General features: G+C 37.1%; 1 protein-coding gene across 2 annotated transcripts in view; it reads right to left on the bottom strand.

The window, feature by feature from the left end:
• The window catches only part of UNC13C (unc-13 homolog C), a 675,102-nt gene that overhangs the window by 591,503 nt on the left and 65,363 nt on the right, over positions 1-18,236 (bottom strand). For both annotated transcript variants that reach the window (XM_045059288.1, XM_019832393.3), the window contains 3 exons: positions 11,610-11,705; positions 8,547-8,668; positions 7,527-7,591 (listed from right to left, as the gene is read on the bottom strand). The gene's annotated coding sequence lies outside the window, so the exon portion shown is untranslated. The remainder of the gene's footprint in view (positions 1-7,526; positions 7,592-8,546; positions 8,669-11,609; positions 11,706-18,236) is intronic.

Raw genomic sequence — 18,236 nt, forward strand, 5'->3', positions numbered from 1 at the left:
ATCTTTTCCACAAAATTTTCTTTATTTGGTCATCTTCTTTATTTTTCATATAATTTTTATGACCTGAATCATGATATTCAGTCTTTACTTATTCTTCTAAACTATTCATCACATAGCTCTTTTACACGTTTTCCATTTTTAATGCTTATTTTAGGTCATAATCCATCCTGAGGGCTTTGTATATATTACTACATTAATGTTTGATTGTAAGCTCTGCAAGAGGTAGTGTTATTAACCCCCATTTTACAAATGAAGAAATTGAGAAACTGGGAACTTGAGTAGCTAGCTCAAAGCCACACAGCTAGCAAGTCATGTAGATAGATTGCAAGCCAAACTGACTGGCTTCAGTCCTTAGTCATAAACACCACTATACTGTAAAGCTGATCAGAACCAAAGTTAGAGAAAAAGGCAATTACCTATGTATTATGCTTGAAGAACTTCCCTGTCAAGAAGAATCTACTCTAGTTTCTTATATTAGAGCTTTATTCCCTTTACTTAAAATTTTGGTTCTTAGGGGCACCTGGGTGGGTCCATCAGTTGAGCATCCAACTTCGTTTTGGACTCTACGTTTTGAGGCTTATCAGCCATTCTGTATCTTGGTATAAATGGCTTATTAGAATATTCCTCAAGAATAGGAGGGAGATTGGGGTGCCTGGGTGGCTCAGTCAGTTCACATCCAACCTCAACTCAGGCCATGATATCAGTTCTTGAGTTTGAGCCCCACATCAGGCTCTTGTGCTGACAGCTCAGAGCCTGGAGACTGCTTCAGATTCTGTGTCTCCCTCTCCCTCTGCCCCTCCCTCCTCTCAAAAATAAACATTAAAAATTAAAAAACAAAGCATGTGAGGGATATCACAAAGAGGGAGACAACAAAGAAGCTTGGGGATGGAATGAGTCTTCTACCAAAGGAGGGAAGTAGAAGGGTAGGTCAGAGATGAGAGACTGAGAACCTTGAAATAAGCTTTGCCCTCTTACTCTCTCGTGCATGGCCTTGCCCTCTTCCCAGCTATGCTGCACATCACTTGAGGATAAAAACTATGTTTATTTTAGTCTTTGCAACTTCTGCCCACTTACATGCATGGATAGTAGAGCATAAGTATCCTGGCTTACAAATGTGCAACTTGGAATGCTATCATCCCAGAGATAAGTGCATTTTTTTTTGTTTTTGCTTCAAAAAATCCATCCTTCCCCCACTCCCAGACAAAAGCAGATGTGGAAACCCAATGATACAATTAGTAAAGCAGAGCTCCTTGGGTTGAATTAAGGGAATACAACTGGAGCCCCATGTTACCTGCTGCTTCCACATCAGCTACAGCCCATATAGCCTCTCTACAGAATCCTAGGGCTTGGGGAATACAGTTTGAGAAGTGCTAATCCTCAAATTAGGCACAGCATGAAATGAAAACCCAGAAAGGTCAAAATACTAACCTAAGTTCACACAGCAGAGATGGAACAAAAATGCAGGTCTCCTGCCTCAACTTCAGTGTTTTATATTTCTCCCTGTGCTGTTTTGCCTTCCTCTAAAGGAATCTCATCCAAGGGGCTGGCAACTTCCTACTGTGCCCAATGTTCTCTGATATGATAATCTGACTCCTAAATAATTTGACTTTTACCTTGATTCTCTATAGTCAAGTCTGTAATTTTCTGGAACTAGAAATCCTTTGATGTTAAAAGAGATTTCTAAAAGGAAATCTTGTGAGCAATTTCGACATGTTGGAATTCTATTAGAGATTTAAGCTGTGTAAAGTAAGGCCATTGAGGAAGAATACCCATTCTGGAAAAAAAGCCATTACTATTTCTCATGTTTTTCACATCTGTGTCCCACCAGGTTAGATGGACACATTATCAGCCTAGTGTCATCCAATGCCTAGGCAGGGTCCCGACTCCTGTAAGACAAATCACCTCACACACACACATGTGCACGCGTGCGCACACGCGCGCACACACACACACACACACACACACACACACACGTGCTTCCTCAACACTTTTTGGTTGTTTCTATCCAAATGCGCAATGTCTACTTGGTCTTCAGTATGTTAAAATAATTACTTTGTGCTCCAAAGAACCTCACAAGGTAAAATATTACTCTCTTTTTAAAAATAAGAACACCAAGTTTCAGAGATCCTAATTTACTCAACACTACTCAAGTGAGAGGGCTAGAAATTTAACAATTTCTGCATGAATTGAAACCATACTCCTCCACATTGTTCAAAGCAAAATGTCATCAGTTCTATCAGAGCACCTCCATCCTTGCTGAGGAAGAGGTATATTCTACTTGGTGCCCAGTTGAATTCCAGTGTACACCATTCACTAATTTAGGAGGGGAGCATAGGGTGGAGGCTTAAGCCAGTCTGCTCTGAACCATAGCTCTGCTACATACAAGCTGAACACGATAAACAGAGTTTAACCTCTCTGTTCCTCACCTTCCTCACCTGATAAATGAGATAATGGTACCAACTTCCTCATGGTGCATAATGACTAAATAAAAATTACAGTTGTTCTTGTAATATCAGAAGTGCTCAAAATATTGTCATTAATAAGTAAAAATAGGGGCAACTGGGTGGTTCAGTCGGTTAAACATCTGACTCTTGGTTTCAGCTCAGGTCATGATCGCACAGTTAATGAGTTAGAGCCCAGCACTAGACTCCAGTCTGACAGCGTGGAGCCTGCTTGGAATTCTCTCTCTCTGCCCCTCCCCTGCTTGCACACGTGCTCTCTCTCAAAATAAATAAACTTAAAATTTTTTATTAAGTAAAAATAAGATTTCCATCTGAGGAGACCTTTTCTCCCCTCCCACTCCTTGCCCAACTGTAGGGCAGTCAAGAAAGCTCCACGGTAACATAACCTCTCTTCTCTGTTAACTTCAACTAATGAAAATTGGCCAATATTTTTTTCAAGGTAGAGTAAGAGTCATACTAGCTCTAAAGGTTTACGAATAAGATAATAATTTTTAGTGTCCTACCTAGTTAAAAGTTAAGTCTTTAAAATGTTACATATTCTAAAGGGATGGCTAAGAAATGCACAGTGGTTTTACTGTATTTTATTAATTCTAAGACATACATTTTCACAATTTAACATTTCTGAAACCGGGATTGGGACCACAGAAATTCTTTGTGTTCTTCACGTATGGACCACAAATGATATGACCGATTTCTTTGGAATGTTTGCAAGATGTTTGAGATAATTTGATAATAACACATCTATCTTATTTCTTGGTGGGATGCACTGTTTGGTTCTTTAATCTCCATTTTGTTCCTTATCACCCCTCTGCTACCCCCAACAAAATGCTATTTAAACCAAAACTCATGAAGACAGCTGGAGTGTCTTGAATTTCTTACTTAGGTAGTTGGATTCTACATTCAGGTCAAGCAACATCTCCCTGCAGAGGTCTCCCTGATGGCCCAGGAAAGAACTAATGTGTTTCTCCATCTGCGTCATAAGCTCATTTGGACATAGTGGATACATTCTCTGAAGTATATGCACAATCTTAGTATACTGTATTACATATATTATAGCACATATTGTGAGGTAATATAATCCCTCACGTTCTTCTTAATGGAATATATGAAGGTACCTGATATTTAGTAGCTATTTAATTTTCATTGGAAATAAAATAAATTCATTTATCATTAACCTCCTCAACCATGAATAGAAGTCAACGTAATGTTAATAAGACAGAAGAGGAAAGGAGTTATACTCTTCTTGATTTAAGTTTAATCCTTTCCTGGAAGAAGTAATTATCACACATTCTGCACGAGTAAAGTTCACATTTCTAAGTTATTACTGTATTTCTACAAGAACCGTCTATACAATAAAGTATTTCAGCAAAAAAAAAAAAAGTCTTATGCTAAGTGGTACATTGATTAGATGTCCACATGTCTAATTAATGAAATCTAAAGATCTCTGCACCTTGAGTGTCTCAATAAAAATCTGTTCACCAAGTACTCGTCATAGATGATTAGGTATTTCTAGCTCATTTTACTCAGTTTTATTACTTTTGATCTGTCCAAAAATTCACCTAGTGCCAAGAATACATCCTTAAAAGCAATACAATGGCCTAGTAAATAGCAACCATTTCAAAATGATTTCTAATTGGCCAATGAGGATATGCAATTTGTTCTACATCAGAAAAATGTAAATTAAAAGAAAATAGGAGATACTATTTTGTAGAGACAAAAATGGCTCAAATTTAAAAAGATCAGCCATTTCAAGTGCTGGAAAGAATGTGGAGCAACTGGAACTCTTATGCATTACAGAAGACAATGTAATATAATTACTCTAGAAACTGTGTGGCAGTTTCTTATAAAGTTAAACCTAATACTTATACTCTGACCCAGAAATGCATTCCTAAGTATTTACCTGAGAGAAATTAAGATATGTTTTCCCAAACTTACAGAAGAATTTCTAAGATACCTTTATTAATGAAAGCCAAACAGTGGAAAACTACCCATCAGGAGAGTGGATACACCAATTACAATATATTAAAATAATGGGGCACTAATAAGCAATAAAAAGAATGAGCCAAAATGTCACATGAATCTCTAAAACATTAAGTTGAGAAAAGTCAGATATAAGAGTAAATACTCTATTTAATTTATATTAAGTACCAAGCAAGACTATCCTATGATAATAGCAATCCAAAAATTGTTGCCTATGAAGAAAGAAAATGGACTTGAAGGAGACATGAGACAACTTTGGGGATGATAGAGATTCTCTGTAACTCAACAGGGATACTAGGTGTGTTTATTTTTAAAAATCTTCAAACTGTAAAATTGTTATCGGTGTACTTCACTGTTGAAAAATCTTATTCCAATAAAGATGTATAAATAAATAAATATAAATATAATGTGTACTTTAATAATGGAAGTAGCCCATGAGAATAAATTCCCTGGAATGGTGGACACTGGTTTAATGGACATTTTTTGAAAATTAGGTCTTCTTTTAGTTCCACCATTTAGTGTTATTTCAGAGCACACAGCACACAAAAAGAGCTACACACTCAAAAATATACAAGTCTAAGTAGAAAGACAGCATGGTTAGGAAACAAAAGGTTCTATTGACAGCCAGGCTAATCACCAAGGCCAGGCCTCAATTTTCATACCAATTTGGAAATCTTCTAGCTGACACCAAAAAAGCCCCCTTGACTAAGGACAGACTGAAGTTGTCCAGAGGTTCAATGACATCCAGTTGGAAAACTATATTAACTATCCAGAAAAACATTTATTTCAGCCCTTAGGTCACTGCACCTGTCTAAGATACAAGAATCTTCTTTCCAAAGGTCCTGTTTCCTCTTGTGCTATTGGTTGAATCGCCACTCACCACCGCTGGGATAATGCTCCAACAATTATGTGTTCACTTAAGCAAGTGTCTTAGTTTGTCTATACTGGGTCTTAGCTTAGTCTGTCTAAACTGGGTCCATCCAACCTAACAATAAGCATGTTTACATCTTCCCTTATTAGAAACAAAGGAATTAAAGACAGTTTTCAGCTTTCCCTGAATGCTGTTACCTCCTCAAGTTACTGTACCTTCTACCAAAGTCTTCTGAAGCACAGAGGAGACCTGTGGTCTCAGCTTCCTCAGGAGTCCATTCATCTTCAACTTCCTACTATTTGGGTATTTTTTTTAATTTTTTTAATGTTTTTATTTATTTTTGAGACAGAGAAAGACAGAGCATGAGCAGGGGAGGGGCAGAGAGAGGCAGACACAGAGTCCGAAGCAGGCTCCAGGCTCTGAGCTGTCAGCACAAAGCCCAATGCGGGGCACAAACTGCAAGTTCATGACCTGAGCTGAAGTCGGACACTTAACCGGCTGAGCCACCCAGGTGTGCCAACTTCCTACTATTTGATTCTAGCCCCAGAACTCTACCAAATTCCTCTTTTATTGGGCATGAATAATATGTGTATAAACCAAACCTCCTCCAACTGTCTGCTGCATCTGAAGCCATTAACCACTTGGCCTTTCTTTAAATCATTCTATATACCTACATGACAACATGACCTACTGGAGTCTCTCTCTGGACACAGCTATTTTGACCAGAGTCATCACATGATAGAAACCGGTCTAATCAGTTCCTCTCTTTTGGGAACTGGGAGTTGGAACATGGAGTTCATGAGATCTTTTTGGTCATTTCAATAAGAAAGTGACATAAAGTTGTGACCTGAATGGTCAACTTTTGAACTTTGTAAAAATTGAGTGGTGAAAACCTATTTTCAGAAAAATCAAACAATGTAGACAAGAAGCCAAAAGCAAAAATGAGACAACATACGGCCACAAAGGGAGAAAATGCCTTTATTTCTGACTACTTTCTAGGCCTATGAGTTTTGTCTACAGTATGAGATCCAGTTTCCATAAGTGTTATCCTTTACAAAGAGACCCTAATGAGGTTCTCTACTGGCCTTTCTATTTTGAGACTGTTACTCCTCTTTTTTCTAACTACCAAAGTATTAATATCTGCATCTACCTTCTCTTCTTTGCACTAATTCCTCATTGTGTATTGGCCAGTCTGGTCTGAATGACCATTAATATCTCAAATTCAACATTTTTCAATTCATCTTCACATCCATAACAATATTATATAAATTTTTCATATAGTACTAATTAACAAAATCAACATCCTCTTAGTTACACAGACTGGTTCTCCAGGTTCACTTTTAACTCCTCTCTTTCTCTGCCATAAACTTCTAGCCACTTCTAAATATTATTGTTCTCAACTTTACAATTTCATTCCCCATACCTCTTTTCTACTTCCAGAGCCATCATCTTGGTCAGGCCCTCATCAGTGTACACTTTAGGTCAGTATCTTCTTTTAGAAAACATAATAACTAACGTTGTAGGTCTTAATACATTCCAGTCACATACCATGTATCACACACATTAAAAAACATAAATTCACTTACTCTTCACCATAGGCTTCTACACTTGACTATTACTAGGACTTCCTAGCTGTTCTCACCTCACCAATTGTGCTTAACTCTAGATATATCTTTGTTCTGCAGTAAAAGTGAGAATTTTAAATTTGAATCAATGTTGCACAGCATGGCAACAGACCAAAATTTAGATGCTTACATAATTAGCATCTTCACTCCTTTCCCCTTTAAAGTATTAGGTGCAGTGCAGTTCTCTTCACACAATGGAACTTCATTTGATTCTAACTCTTGGGTGAAAGTCAATTACTTATGCTTCACAGGATGCAAGTAAACTGGGTGTGGCACTTACAACTAAAATTAAAATTAGTTTCTCACTCAACAAAGCTGCAATTTCATCCTCTTCCTATATCACAAGGTGCTTTTTAAGTAAATCCATAAAGAACTTATATCATAATTCCTAAGAGCAAAATATGTTTTAGCTTCTTCAGTGAAAATATAGCATGATCCATATAATAATATATGCTTCCAATGAAGAACTCAAAATATCAAGGCAGTTCTTTAAAAATATCTTACATTTTTACTAAGGATTACTAAATTATACATGTAAAATCTCTTCAGTTTAAAACTAAAACATGCTTATCATTAGCCAGCTCTTACCTCAAACAGCATCTGGGAATAAACAATCACAATGAAAGCAGTTGGTAACTTGATCTATAGGACGTCTAGATGTTGGTGTAGCAGAAATAAGAAAAAAGAAAGAAATTAAAAAGGCAGTACAAAAATACATCTCTAATAACCACAGCAGTTAACATATACAATGCCTATCTATCCAAATTCAAGTTTTGCAAAGATTGCCCCCACAAAGGAAGGTAAGCCCTCCCTCTCTCCCACAAAATCACCGTAAGATTCAGGCTCTGAATGTCCCTGTGTTTGTCTGTCCCCTCCTGACTCAGTCCATACCCTTCTTTTAGGCTTGGATGACAACTACAAAGCCAAGACCCAAAGGAATGGCATGGCAAATTAGACAATCTTTGATATCCAGGAACCAAAATCAGGTATTTTAAAATACATTTTAGAAATAGAAGTTTAAAAATAATTTAAAAAATAATCAGTGAGAAAGCCTTCTGAGTAAATTTCTATGCCTTCAGAGAAAGAAGGACATAAAAAAAAGATATCCCAGAGAACATACACTCTGTGTACTTTTGAAATTAAAATCAATGTAATCTCAATCATAATATTTGCACTACAGCCTCCCATCTGAATCTACTCCCAAAATTAATGGAAAGATAAGTGTGCACAGTGTGGTGTACCACAGAGATACCCCCTTCAGAACTAAATAATTCATTCTACGAACTGTCAAGAATCTTGTGTTCATTGCTAAAGCACATAGTTAAGTCACTCTGAGAATCGTCTGTGGCAGCAATTCAATTGTTAAAATATTTACTAGGGGTGGGCTGAGGTGCAATACCAGTAGAAGGGAATGAACCCGTGGGTACAGTATTTCCAGGTACTTGAGAAGTTGAGGAGAGGAAGTAATTAGCACTATGGAATAGAATAGCTGTTGCTGGGGCTCTGGATACAGTAGAGAAAGATAATTAAAGGCTAAACATAATTAATCACCAACTTAAGGCTAAGTGTAAATACAATGGACGTTCATGTCATCAGATAAATTCTCACCTCTTGTAGCAGATGCAGAAAAAGCTGAGCACTAGACCCAGGAATTAATCAGAAGAGCAGCAGAGCTCCAGAGAAGTTCTAATTCTCAACTTAGGTTGGCTATTCCAAGGTCAGGGCCTTAACTGGGGGAAAAAAATTGGACTGTGAGTCATGAGATGGGGACATCTGGGTCAATTCACTTGTAACTCTTGAATCTTCATATTCCCTGGAACCTTCTAAGACCCCAAAAGTGGTCCACTCCCTATTGGCAGCTAGTGCTCTATCTTTGTGTGAAGACAATGCATAGGTCTCTAACTTAGAAGAAAATCCGTGCAGTTTCCAACAAGATCTACCACAAACACCCCCATGAACCTTCAGATCAAGAAGTAGGGTAAAGTCACAACCTAATCCAGCTGAGTAAATGTAGGGTCCATTAAGAGAGGAAAGAGACTATATGCCAAAGAAACTGTAGGACCTCACCAAAATACATGTACTCATATGTACTCACAGGAACTGAGAGAATACTTGTTAACTAGAATCTGTCAGTGTTGCATTAATGGAGAGGTATATGAGGTTAAATAGGGAAGAATGTATTGCTATGGAAACACTCTCTTATGATCCTGAATTAATCATCTGGCAGGACCACAGAAGACAATATAACACAATGCTATAATGTGTCTTGTAAGCTTGGGGAAAAAATTATTGTCTGCACTAAGTAGAAATAATACGACAAACAGTACAGAAAGAGATCATAAGTCTCAGAGAAGTTGATGTTCTAGAGTGACTATACTACATAAAGCCAGAAAACTCATCAGGCAAAAATGTTCCATGGCAGGGCATGTCATTTAACAATGAGGTAAGTAATGTGTTAAGTTTCTCAGTGGCATCATTGAATATCTCAGTGGTGGCTACCCTCTATAGGATAGGAATGTTATAGAACTAGGCTCTAATAGCAATGGCAATGACAGAGTCACAGAACAACTGAAGTTAGGCAGTAGTATTTTTCTATCAGGAACATGGTAGGTGCAATTATCACACTAAGATGCAGTGTTGGAATTGCAGCCACGAGGCAACTTAGAGATAAAGATATCATTAGTAGAATGCAGCTCCTAGAGGTACAGATACACACTCCTCCAAAGATAATGTTTAATTTAGAAATGCAAAAGAAATCATGGATAGATGATCAGGAGATTGAAGACTGTCACCCAGAACTTATTGACTGAAGCAGAGGCCAGGTCTCAATGAGGTTTGGACCTCACTACATCATAACAAATAAAAATAGTAATAATTCCCATAGACCTTCACCAAAAAGGCCTACTTGTATAATCATATTCTAGGGAAGAGAATATCCAAATATTTTGGAGTGAGGACTGGGAGAGCTAAGTCTGAGCTGACACTGACAATAAGTGACCAGAACACCATTATAACCTTCTTTTAGAGTGGGGGTATATAAGAGCAGATATTAACAGTCGTAGCTCAGATAGAACTCTTGGTGATCCACTGAGTCTATCTGGGATCACACACTGGTAATTTCTTCAGTCTTCAAATGTTTAATTGGAATGAATATATGTGATAGTTAGCCAAACCTCCACATTGATTCCTTTGCCTGTGGGATAAGAGCTATCATAGTGGAGGCCAAGAAAGTAAATTAAAAAAACTACCTTATTTTGGGGAATGCAGAGATCAGTACAACACATAAAGATTTTTTAGATGATGCAGAGCTGTTGTTTCCCATCATAATCATACTTCATTCATCTCATTTGGTTCACCAGATTTGCCCTTACAAAAGCAAAATAGATCCTAGAGGATGACAGTGAACTACCATAAACTCAACAAAGTAGTCACTTCAATTGCAGCTTGTTCACAGATGTGCTATCTTTGCTAGAGCAGATTAACATAGCCTCAGATACATGGTATGTGGCCACTGAATTGGCAAATTCATTCTTTTTTATACTTGTCAGGAAAATAGATCAGAAGCAGACCACATTCACATGGGGCAGACAAGAATATACAGTCTTGCCCAGGGACTGTATTAATTCTCCCACTGGGACCTAGATCATCTGAATATTTAGAAGAACATTACATTTAACCACTACACTGACGATATCTTGTTAGTTGGATCCAGTGAGAAAAACATGGCAGGAAGGTGAAAAAGACAGCCTTAATAAGACATATATGCTCTAGAGGAAGATCAATCCTATGATTCAAAGGTCAACACTAGTGCAGCTTTTCAGAATAAGTGGTCTATAGGATACCCAGATATCCCCACCAAAATAAAAAATAAATCATTGCCTCAAAATGTGGTAGCCCCTGCAGGTTCTGGAAGTAACAATCTATCCTTGGTAGTATTACTATAGCCCATATGCTACTAACATCAAAGGCTGATACAGTTTAGACACTATGGACAGAGATATCTGTGGCGAAAAAAGTCACTTTGTGAAATTATGGTCAGATCCCATAGGACAGTCACAATCTGACCCCACCCCCCCCCCAATTCTGGAAACTTTATGCCATCTGCGGTGGGGGCCTATAGACTATTAAAAAAAAAGTATTTCCCAATCTGCAACTGGGCCCAAATACATGCAGAGCACTTGAGTATGTGGCATGCTACCAAAACTGTTTATCAGAAGGTTAGTTCTATTTGACTCACCAAATCATATGATTAGATGGACCCAATAGCAATTCAGTATAAAATGGAAATGGTATACCTGGGATTATCAGACATGAACAGTGTCACCAGGCACAAGTAAGCTGTATGAGTATGTAGTCTAGATCTTTGTCATCCATTACTATTGCACCAATGCCTCTCCCTCAGAGTGTGTGTGGGTGTACACACACACACACACACACACACACACACACACACACACACACACCCTCATTGGAAGATAACCCTTAAGGAAGTCTAAGGGAAGAAGAAAAGGATCTGACCTTAGTGTATGGAGGGGTTGTCTCTGAATGTGGTTATCTTAACATGGGAAGTACATGAAAATGGACTACTGCTACACAGTCCCACTTAATATCGCACTGAATGACGGCAGTGCAGGAAAATCCTCCCAATAGGCAGAATTTGAGGTGGGTTACCTGATCATCCACTTTGTGTGGAAAGAGAATGGTCCACGGGAAGAATGTATGAGAACTCACGAGCAACGGAGATCACTTGGATAATTTCTCAGGAGCCTGTAAAAAGAAAAATTGGAATACCAAAGTCAAAGAGAGCCAGGTAAGAAACATGTAGATAGATTTAAGGAAATGGGCATGAAGTGTGAAAACTTCGGTTTTGCATGTTGATGCTCATCAGAGAGCATCCGCCATGGAAGAAGCAATATATAACCAAGTAAACACAATTATTTGGTCAATTGTAGTTTAAATGGAGATAACGCATGGACTCAACAGCATGCGCTGTCATTCACCAATGTTGATCCAAGTACTAACGCTGATGAATGTTCAAAATCACAGCAAGAGAGAATAATGCCGAGCACCTAATTCATCTTTTAAGACCAACTTGCCAGTTGGTAACAATTAATTACATTGAATTTCTATTCTAGAAAGGGAAATGCTTCATTTTAACTGAAATCAACACAATTGCAGATATTAATTTGCTTTTCCCACCCACATAATTTCATCTTAGACCACAAGGATTACTTCACAGTAGTGGATATGCAGCAGTGGGCTCATGAGTATGCATTTCACTAGTTCTATGACATACTGCATCAAATCCCAGAAGCTTCTAGGCTGATAAAATTTAAAAATAGCCTTTGAAGAAATATTTGTAGTGCCAGTTTAGAAATGATACCTTGATAGGATGGGACACTTCAGAATGTAATATATGTTCTAAATCCATGATCATCACATGATATTGTGTCCCCAGCAGACAAAATACATATTTGGGAAGCAAGTAGTGGCCCTACTTATTATCACTCTCAATGTTCTGCTTGGAGTATTTGTACTTTACATCCCTACAATTTTGTTTTCTGTAATTATGGAGCACTTGGTTCCCAGAGAAGGACTGCTTCTATAAGGACACAGTGAAAGCACTGTGAATCTTAAAATATGGTTGCTACCTGGTCACTTTAACTTACGCCAGGAAGAACTGATTCTGATCATTAGAATATAGGGCTGAAATTATACCATGAGGACAAGAAAGAGTATGTCTGGCACCCAAATAAGCCACTAAGGAAACTCCTCATAATGCCCTGCCTAATTTGATGGGAAACGGTTAAGCACGGCAAAATGACCAAAGGCTCAGACCCCTCAAGGAGGGGTCACCCCACCAGTTAAGCCACCTACATTATACAATCAGAGGTGCTAGCCAGGGAAGGTGTATCTATAATACAAGGTAAAGGAGAGAGATGATGTGTTGCAGTCTTAACCATACAGGCCTACCTCAAAAAAAACAAGAAAAATCTCAATCTAACTTTACACCTAAGGGAACTAGAGAAATAAGAATAAAAGAAGCCCTCCCTGAGTAAGCAGAGGGAAATACATAGTAAAGATTGAAGTAGAAATTAATAAAATAGAAAAGATCAATAAAACTAAACACTAGTTTTTTGAAAAGGTAAGAAAAATTGATAAACCTTTAGCTAGACTCACCAAGATAAAAAGAGAGTACTCAAAAAAATAAAATCAGCAATGAAGGAGAAGTTACAATACAAAGGATCATAAGAGATTATTATCAACAATTATATGCCAAAAAAAAATTGGACAACCTAGAAGAAATGGATAAATTTTTGCAATCATACAATATTCCAAGATAATTGGGAAGAAATAGAAATTTTGAATAGACCAATTACTAGTAAGGAGACTCAAAGGCTTTACTGATGAATTCTACCAAACATTTTATTATCTACCCTTCTCAAGATTCCAAAAAACTGAAGAGGGGCAACACTTTCAAACTCATTTTACAAGGCCATCATTACCCTAATTTCAAAAGCAGACAGACATCATAGACTCACAAAAAATTACAGGTCCATATTCCTGGATTAACATATATTCCAAAATCTCAACAAAACATTAGCAAACTGAATTCAACAATGTATTAAAAGGATCATACAATATAATCAAGTAACATTTATCCTAGGGATGCAAAGATGATTCAAGATCTGAAAATCAATCAACATGATGTACCACATAAATATAATAAATAAAAATTAATTAAAAATTACTCTATTAAATAAAAAGGTATAAAAATTATATGATTGTCTCAGTAGCTGCATAAAAATCATTTGACAAAATTCCACATCCGTTTATCGTAACAATTCTCAACAAAGTGTAGATGGAATGAACCTCAACAGAATAACAAGGGTAACAGGAACAAGACAAGGATGCCCGCTCTCTCCACCTTCATTCAACATAGTATTCATAGTATTGGAAGTCCTTGCCAGAGCAATTAGGAAAGAAAAAAAAAGGCATCCAAATTGAAAAAATGGACAAGTAAAATTGTTATTTTGAGAATGACATTACTTTGTGTAGTATAGAGAAAATCCTAAGGACTACACACACACACACACACACACACACACACACACCTGTTAGTATAAATAAATTCAATAAAGTGGCAGGGTACAAAATCAATATACAAAAATTAGTTGTATATGTAAACTAGCAACAAACTATTAGAAATAGAAATCAAGAAAACAATCGCATTTACAATTGCATCAAAAAGAATAAACCATCTAAGAATAAACTTAACCAAAGAGGTGAAAGACCTGTACACTGAAAACTAAAAGTCACTGACGAAAAAAAACTAAAGAAGACACACATAAATAAAAAGGTATTCCATGCTCATGGTTTGGAATAATATTATTAAAATGTCTATATTATCCAAATAAATATACAGATTTAATGCAATCCCTTTCAAATTTTCAATGGCATTTTTCATAGAAATATCTTAATATTTGTATGGAACCACAACACTCCAAATAGCCAAAGAAATCTTGATAAAGATACAAAGCTGCAGGCATCATGATCCCTGATTTCAAACTATATCACAAATCTAGAGTAATCAAGACAATATAGTATTGGCATAAAATAAGACACATAGATCAATGAAACAGAATAGAGAGCCCAGAAATAAACCCACACATATATGATCAATTAATTTACAACAAAAAAGGCAAAAATACATAGTGGGAAAGGATAGTATCTTCAGTACATGGTGCTGGGAAAAGAGACAGCCACGTATAAAAGATTGAAGCTAGATCACTATCTTACACCATTACACAAAAATTAACTCAAAATGATTAAACACTTGAATGTAAGACCCAAAGTCATAAAACACCTAGAAGAAAACATGGGTGGTAAGCTACTTGACATTGGTCTTAGTGACAAATATTTGGATTGACACCCAAAGTAAAGCCAACAAAAGCAAAAATAAGTGGGTCTACATCAAACTGAAATTCTTCTGCACATGGGGCACCTTGGTGGCTCAGTCGGTTAAGTGTCTGACTTTGATTCAGGTCATGATCTGATGGTTTGTGAATTTGAGACCCACATCAGGCTTGGTGCTGTCAGTGCAGAATCCACTCTGGATTCTCTGTCTGCCTCTCTCTCTGCCCCTGTCCCTCTCAAAAATAAATATTGTAATAAATAAATAATATGAATAACATGCTTTTGTACAGCAAAGGAAACCATCAACAAAATGAAAAGACAACCTACTGAATGAGAGAATGTATCTGCAAATCATATATCTGATAAAAGAATACCAAAACTACATAAATAACACAGAAAACTATGTAGTATATATAGCAATTTGATTCAAAAAATGGACAGAAGACCTGAGCAGAATTTTTTCCAAAGAAGACCTAAAGATGGCCAATAGTGACATGAAAATTTGTTCAATATCATTAATCATCAGGGAAATGAAAATCAAAACCACAATGAGTTATCACCTCACACTTGTTAGAATGGCTATTATCAAAAAGACAAGAAATAACAAGTGTTGGTGAGGATGTGGAGAAAAATAGGACCCTTGTGTACTGTTGGTGGGAATGTAAATTCGTGAAGCCACTGTGGACAATAGTGTGGAGGATCCTCAAAAAATTAAAAATAGAACTACTTTATGATCTAGTGTATCTACTTCTGAGTATTTTTTAAAAAATGCATGTGCTCCTATCTTTATCACATTATAATGGCCAAGATACAGCAACAACCTAAGTGTCTATCAATGGAGGAGTAAAGAGATGCGTGCACACATATGCACATGTGTGCACACATGTGCATGCGCGCACACACACACACACAACGGAACACTACTCAGCCATAAAAAGAATGAAATCTTGCCATTTGCAACCACATGGATGGACCTTGGGAAAATTATGCTAAGTGAAATAAAATAGGTCAGACAGAGAAAGATAAATACCGTATGATTTCACTTATATGTGGAATCTAAAAACCAAAACAAATGAACCAACCTCATAGATACCAACAACAAATTGGTGGTTGCCAGAAGGAAGTGGGGTTGGGAGGATGAGCACAACAGGTGAAAGGGGTCAAGAGGTTCAAACTTTCAGTAATAAATCAAAGGTTTCCTAGCATCTAATAATGCTTTCAGCTAGTTGGTCTGAGCCTTGTAGCTGAAGAGCACAGAAATGCTTAACCCTTAAAACACAAAGTTTGTAAGGTAAACAAATTTTGTTTCCAAGAACCTGGCCTCTTCTCTGTTCATCTTTTCTGTGCTACCAAATGATGAATCCTTTCTCTGCCTCACGTGTCCAATTACTCAGGTCTTACCTTACCTACCATAACTTTCAGGAAAGAATTTGATAACTAGATGTTGATAACTGGCGCAGCTTAACTCATTTACTCATCTGGGATATTTGGAAGAATTTTAGAGCAACAAAGCATCAGTAGTCTGGGGGGAGAAAAGTAGAGTTGTTTTTGTTCTCATTTCCAAATGTGACAACTTCATGGCCCTGAAATCTTACCAAATAAACAAATAGTACTTTTGTACTTCTAACAGTTTCTTTTCCTTGAAACTATTTTGTCATTCCCTACAGGTTCCAACTTCACTAGTAGTAAAAAGTAAACCAACATACACAATAAAAAGGAAAGTGTAAAGACAATTTCTAATTTTTAGAAAGGAGTGTGATGTAGGAAGTATATGTGCATATACTACCACTGAAACTTTTTAAAATGTAAGATTTAAGGGGATCCTGAGTAGTTCAGTCGGCTAAACGCCTGACTCTGAATTTCAGCTCAGGCCATGATCTCATGGTTCATGAGTCTGAGCCCTGCTTCAGGTTCTAGGCTGACAGTGTGGAGCCTGCTTGGGATTCTCTTTCCCTCTCTCTCTGCCTTTATAAATAAGTAAATAATAAACTTCTAAACATTTTAATGAAAGATTTAAAATTTTTATCACACAGCATTAAAGCATGACTCTAATACGTCCTTTATATACAGATGGGAATAAACCAATTGAAGCTAGTGTTTTGGCCAGCAGAGAGCAAGACATTCCCCCACACTCCTGCATTTAATCTTCCTAATCGTTTGTTGCATTCTCTTGATAGTTTTGTAATTGTTTATTCTTTACTTATACTCTCTCTTTCATATATGGCCCTGTGTATACATGGGATAATTATCTGAATGTATGGAACAAATTACAAAGTAGTAAGGGAATGCGACACAAAACAGCTGTGTTTTAATAGGGAGAAGATTCCACACACGCGCGCGCATGTGCACGCGCGCGCGCGCGCACACACACACACACGCACACACACACACACACACACACACCAGAATAAGTGACTGGGTTAAGGTGAGGAAACAGATATTCATAGTTGTCATGGCTCATTTACCTTTTGGGCAAACTGGCCTATTCTCCCTTTCTGATTTCTCCCCCATTAAAGTAACCCCTATCTCATTATCCTGCTTAAGGATGGTGGGAAGGACGACTGAAATAAACAGGAATATAAGCTTAGACTTTTCAATCCAATACTTCCTCTGATTTCTGTATTATGACAGTGCTAGAGATCTCTGCCAAAACTGAGACGAAGGGCTACTGCAGTGTTACATGTTAGCACCTAGCACAGGTCTTTTTAAATGTGGAAGACAGAATGACCATACTGCCTGTTGTTTAAAACAAACCAACAAAAACTCTATTATGCATCAGTATAAGCAACTTTACATTCAAAAAACAGGTATAATCAATGGAGTGATACTTACATTACAAAAGTATTTAGCAAATTTTGCCAAAAAAAAAGAAAAAGCCAATTCTCTAGAGAATTTAACATTGACATTAGCTTGCAGATCATCTATATACCATCCATGTTTCCAAACTAACAAATACTTGAACGCATAATCAGAAATAATCCTCCCTCTGGTTTGTATCTGGCTGTATTTGTAATAGCAGAAGAAAAAAAAAAAAGCTGGGGCACCTGGGTGGCTCAATTGGTTAAGCGGCCGACTTCAGCTCAGGTCATGATCTCATGGTTCATGAGTTCAAGCCCGGTGTTGGGCTCTGTGCTGACAGCTTGCAGCCTGGAGCCTGCTTCAGATTCTGTCTCCCTCTCTCTCTGCCCCTCCCCACTCACACTCTGTGTTTCTCTTAATAAACATTAAAAAACAATTTTAATAAAATAAAATATCAATAAAATTTGTTTAAGCTTTATCTTTTGTTATTAACAATGTCAAACACAGGAAATTGTTGTACTGTATCCATCAGAATCATTTTAATTCACCAGGGTTTTCTGTCTTTCTCTTTAATATATGTAA

This window comes from Felis catus, chromosome B3, assembly GCF_018350175.1.
Source record: "Felis catus isolate Fca126 chromosome B3, F.catus_Fca126_mat1.0, whole genome shotgun sequence".
Lineage (NCBI taxonomy): Eukaryota > Metazoa > Chordata > Mammalia > Carnivora > Felidae > Felis > Felis catus.